The sequence below is a fragment of the Myzus persicae genome, unplaced genomic scaffold, assembly GCF_001856785.1.
Source record: "Myzus persicae strain clone G006 unplaced genomic scaffold, MPER_G0061.0, whole genome shotgun sequence".
In the NCBI taxonomy this organism is placed as follows: Eukaryota; Metazoa; Arthropoda; class Insecta; order Hemiptera; family Aphididae; genus Myzus; species Myzus persicae.
In genome coordinates this window covers 340,187-346,094 of record NW_019102587.1, presented here as the reverse complement: position 1 = coordinate 346,094, position 5,908 = coordinate 340,187, and the positions used below count along the sequence as shown (strand labels likewise).

General features: G+C 31.5%; 1 long non-coding RNA gene across 1 annotated transcript; it reads left to right on the top strand.

Moving 5' to 3' along the window:
- Positions 1–4,209: 4,209 nt before the first annotated feature.
- Positions 4,210–4,591, top strand: LOC111032625. Its single transcript, XR_002604325.1, has 2 exons — positions 4,210–4,332; positions 4,425–4,591. It is a non-coding gene; the product is annotated as an uncharacterized LOC111032625 (long non-coding RNA).
- The last annotated feature ends 1,317 nt before the right edge of the window (positions 4,592–5,908 follow it).

Sequence of the window (5,908 nt, the reverse complement as noted above, 5' to 3'; positions counted from 1 at the left end):
TAGCGTTGTACCAGTACTTAAAATTAATAATAATTTAAATACAGTCAACACTAATTAGTGGTTTGTCTATCACAAAAAATTATAAAAACTTATTTAAAAATTCTAATGTATCAAAAAATATAACAAAATGTTAATTAAGAAATAATGAGAGTTGACGGTATAAGGAGTTATTGTGAATTTTTCAGTATTTATTTATTCATTAGTTTTGACTTAAAATATGGTTTAGTGTATTAAAATAATATTGTCTTAGCATTCCAAATATGTTTTTTTCTCACTTCATTCCACATTAAACTTAATCTACTTTTTCCAACAATTTTTCCAAGGCCAAAACAAAAATGTAAATATGATTATATAATAATTTTTTGTATACTTCTTCAAAATGTATACTAGTTACAGTTTGAAACACAATATCATTTTAATTAAAACATTAAACTATTTAAGTCAAAAATAACTTTAACGTAAAATAGCCGTTGGGCACTTTTCACTTTAATTTTTTGTATCCACACTAACTTTCATTCAATGAACACATTATTTTATTGTCCTGAGGTAAAGTCGATAGAACTCTGATCACATTTTTCACATTTTTTCATTTTTTTTTTTTTTTTTTATTCTTAAAATTCATTTGCCTGCGGGCGCCCATGCCCCCTAACCATTTTTATTTTTAAAATTGGTTTTTTTTTTCAGATTTCTTCATATTTTTTTTTTTTGATTCTTAAAACTCATTTGCCTGCGGGCGCCAATAGTCTTCTTCAAATTTTTTTTCTATAATTGAACTCTAGTTCAATTTTTTAAATTTTGATAACAAGTTGGTACCATATAAAAATTCATTGTTTCATGATGGAATAGTTGTAAATGAAACCATGAGTTTAGGAATACTAATATTGTAGACTGCGGTCTTTAATATTTGTTTTTAATGCACATAATTTTATACATTTTTTTTTTTTAATTTTTAAAACTCATTTGCCTGCGGGCGCCCATACCCCCCTTCCCGTTTTTATTTTTAAAATTGATTCTATTTCATATTTTTTCATATTTTTTTTTTTTTTGATTCTTAAAACTCATTTGTCTGCGGGCGCAATGCCCCCCTTCTCATTTTTATTATTAAAATTAAATCCTATCAACATTTTTCATAATTTTTTTTATTTTGATTCTTAAAATTCATTTGCCTGCGGGCGCCCATACCCCCCTTCCCATTTTTATTTTTAACATTTTTTATAATTTTTTTATTTTGATATTTAAAAATAAATTTGCCCACATGCGCCCCTGCCCATTTTTTTTTTAAATCAATATTCTTTCATATATTTTTATATTTTTTTTTATTTTGATTTTTAAAATACATTGGCCTACGGGCGCCCATGCCCCCTTCCCATTTTTATTTTGAAATTTAAAGTCTACAATATTTTTTATAATTTTTTTTATTTTGATTCTTAAAATTCATTTGCCTGCGGGCGCCCATGATCCCCTTCAAATTTTTTTTCTGTAATTCAACTGTAGTTCAAATTTTTAAAAACATTTTTTAAACTTTGATAACAAGTGAGTGCCTTAATAAAATGCATTGTTTCGTGGTGTAATTATCGTAAATGAAGCTAAGAGTTTAGGAATACTGATATTGTAGACTGCAGTCTTTAATATTTGTTTTTAATGTACATTTTTTCATACATTTTTTTTAATTTGATCTTTAAAATTCATTTTCCTACGGGCGGCCATGCCCTCTTCCCATTTTTATCTTTAAATTTAAATTCTATCAAATCTAGCAATCTCTTCGATTCCGGGCAATCCCGCTAGACGTCTTAAACGTAACTGGTGTCGTGACCTGCTAAATGCATGCATTTTAGAAAATGCCCTTACTTAACTGAAACAGAATAGGTAGAGTTCATCAATGGGTGGCTGCTTCCATCATATTTTTCATGCTTATTACTCTTTTCAATTTTACCTTTTTTTCTATGAATAGATTGTAAATGTCTTGTAAAAATAAAAAAATTAATAAAAAAAAAAGTAAAAAGCACATCATTGTAAAATTAATACATTATTTCGCTATGCTTCGCTCTAATATCCAATTATTTAGAATTTATTATTGACTTACCTCAATGTCACCAATAATTTCTCTTCCGGAGTGATACATTTTCTGAAATTAGTATCAAGTTTTCGAATTTCATTGTTAAGTATTTCTAGAATATGATCAAACGTGTCCGTACTCATTCGTGTAAAATTTCTAAATTTACATTCGTCATTTCGAAGTTCATGAATAAAACATTTAATTGTATTATTTTCAGTTCGTTTCAAGTTCAAAGGATGAACCCAAAGTTTTTTTTTATTTTCTTCCTGTTCAATTTATCTTAAAAGAAACCATAAAATAGGAATAGCATTGTCCTCCTCGTCGGACGACATTTTGACGACTACTTGATATACTTTGATTTGACTAACTATGTTTTATCTAGTGTGCGACAACAATGCTGTATTATGACTAAAGCAAACTGACTAAATATGACTCACATTTCTTCAGTCAATTTTGCTTTACCAGTGTGCGGTCATTCTAAGACGGAAAACAAAAAATCGATTTCTTGCTTATGATTCTGATGATGCCGGCTGATTGCAGCAACGACAAAAACATAAGTCTCGCGATCACACGAGATTTTCACCGGGGCTAGCGCAATTAAACAACCGGGCCGACGTCAAGATTACCGGTGAACTCGGTGGCTCGCTATAGGACAGGGATCACCAAATGGCGGCACGCGGGCCACATCCGGCCCGTTGATGAATTGTAACCGGCCCGCAGACAAGGAGAAAAAATGCCGATAATATCTTATCTTTGTACATTAGTTTTGGCCAATCGGCATATTACAATAAATATTATGTGCATGCTTTGCATTTTTATGGCCCCCGGGAATTTTCCGAATTCTTAATGTGGCCCACGGAAAGTATTAATTGGTGACCCCTGCTATAGGAGGAATAGCGCCGTTCATTGAAGTTTCTACGCCGCAGCGCAGCTTGAAGGGTCTTAATGATAAGTGCCGGCAGCAAAAATGCAAAAGTGTTCCGTGTTCGAACGCGTTATTAGGTACTTATTGCTTTACCTGATCTTGCTAGTATGCCTGTTGCTGGATGTCATAGTTTCCGCCGTTGATCGTATCATCTTGCTCTGTCCACAGTATTGCTGGCTGAAAAGCAGGTCGTTGCGGCCTAACGAGAACATGTCGCCGTACGGCGTCCTGGTCTGACAGTCCACCGCAAATCTTGTTGTTGTCTTTCGTGCAAACCACCTTGCAACAAAAATTTCGATTGGGTAAAGATCAATTTCCGGAACATAATTTTTATTTGATGCAGTTTCCATTTCCCAGTCGGCAGTCGTGATAGTAATATAAGATACAATTTTTACTCCCCTAACATTGATTTGTTTTATTTCTTTTTTTAAGTCTACATGTTGATGTTGACGACTGCTACAAGTCGTTGATACTGGACGGTCAAATTAAAAATATAATACGATAAGTAAAAATAGCGATAAAACAGTCAATAATATTTTGTTGACTATAACCATTGTTTTTCCTTCTATTAGTTCTATCTACAATGACTAATAACTATAAAATACAATTTGTGGAAATTAAATCGTGATGGCCTGCAATGTGGTGACTGGGAATTGGGATAGCACCAAATTGTCACCATTTCTTCGATTATATACTGCTACGACATTGTGTTACTCCCAAAAAAATTTTCATTGTCCATCATAATACTGCTCCGATATCGATTACTTCGAACATAAACTATGCCGATATTATATTGTTCTATGAGACTATGATTATATTAAATTACTCGACATATTTGCATTTTTCGTATAGAGATAACTGCATCTACATGATAACTGATGAGTAAAAACTAAAAAACTAAAAATTGTAAACCGCGGTGTGCGATATTGAGAAGACCTTAGAGTTCAGAACTTTTTCTTTGCTCGTACCAGCATATACCAGAGATCCAGCAGTGACCCCACTAATAAGAAATAATTTACAGTGATGCCTTGTTAGCGGCACTCGTCGCTACGCTCCTCGGCGCCGTCGCTCCGCTCCGCAAATCGAAACTATCCCTCGACTTGCTGTGCAACCCCACCTCAAGTTGGTCACAGTGTAACCCCAGTTATAGTCCAGAGAACAACCACTCTTATCATTTTTCGGACAACTGTCATCCACCGTATTACAATATTGCATGTATAGCCCCCTACGCTGTTTTACAGTATTGTAATATTTATTACTTACTACTTGGGTTCGTATTTATATTCTTATCGTGTTCGCTGTTGTCTGCTTGACGTTCCTACAGATTGTTAATAATTGTATTGCATCAACCGTACTATACTCTTGTTTTCATTGTTTAAATTGTTTTAAATTGTAATACAATTAGTGATTGTGATTCTTCAACCGAAGTCGATCAGGTTGCAGATTTAGAAGAACCAATTTTACCCTGGCCAAATTATCAAAAATATTTTTAAGTATTAAGAGTCATTGAGGATAATTTTTTTTACAAGAAGCTGAAATTGAAGTGCTCAAGTCGTGTCGATACAAAGTGTTACAAGGTGGATTCACGTTCAAACTCTAATATAAGAAAAAACATTTAAGCGTAAGTACAATGTTAATTTCATACCTGCCTATGACAGTTGACCCATCTAATATCTTGTGTGTTAAATTAATTTTAAATACCACACAAATACCTAATACATTACAAAAATACATCAAAAACAGTGACGCACAGCTTTTTAAAAGTCAAATATCAAGTGCTTAAGATGTATCATAGATTCATAGATCTCATTACTCTATATTATATATTTTCCTGGGCCCCCACACGAGTCATCTCAGAGGGGCCCAGTATTCTTGTATATATGAAATAAAATAAATAACCCCCTCCCCCCTCAAAAATAAATCCCAGTTGCGCCACTGATCAAAAAATGTAAATTACCTATTTATCAAAACTTATAATGTTAAGTAAAAGGTTACATTATTTCATTTTATTCAGACTCAACATTCGACTATATAAAAGAAAATTGATCACATTGCAGTCTATACAATATCAGAATTCCTAAAATCATTCATTTACAATAATTCGATCATGAAACAATGAATACTTTTAAGGCACTATATATTTGTCAAAATTCAAAAACATGTTTTTAAATAATTGCACTAGAGTTAAATTGTGGAAAAAAAATTGAAGAGGGGCATGGGTGCCCGCAGGCAAATGAATTTTAAGAATCAAATTAAAAAAAAAATATGAAATAGAATCAATTTTAAAAATAAAAATGGGAAAAGGGGACATGGGCGCCCAAAGGCAAATGAGTTTTAAAAATCAAAAAAAAAATGTATACAATTATATACACTAAAAACAAATATTAAAGACTACAGTCTACAATATCAGTATTCCTAAACTTATAGCTTTATTTTCAATAATTAGATCATGAAATAATGAATTTTTATAAGGCTCTAACTTGTTATCGAAGTTTAAAAAATGTTTTAAAAAATTTGAACTACAGTTGAATTACAGAAAAAAAAAATTGAAGGGGATCACGGGCGCCCGCAGGCAAATAAATTTTAAGAATCAAAAACAAAAATGTATAAAATTATGTACATTAAAAACAAATATTAAAGACTGCAGTCTATACAATATCAGTATTCCTAAACTCACAGCTTCATTTACAATAATTAGATCATGAAACAATGATTATTTATAAGGCACTAACTAGTTATCAAAATTTTAAAACATGTTCTTCAATGATTTTTAAGAATCAAAATAAAAAAAATTATAAAAAATGTTGATAGGATTTAATTTTAAAAATAAAAATGGGAAGGGGGGTATGGGCGCCCGCAGGCAAATGAATTTTAAGAATCAAAATAAAAAAAATTATAAAAAAATTTGATAGAATTTAAATTTAAAA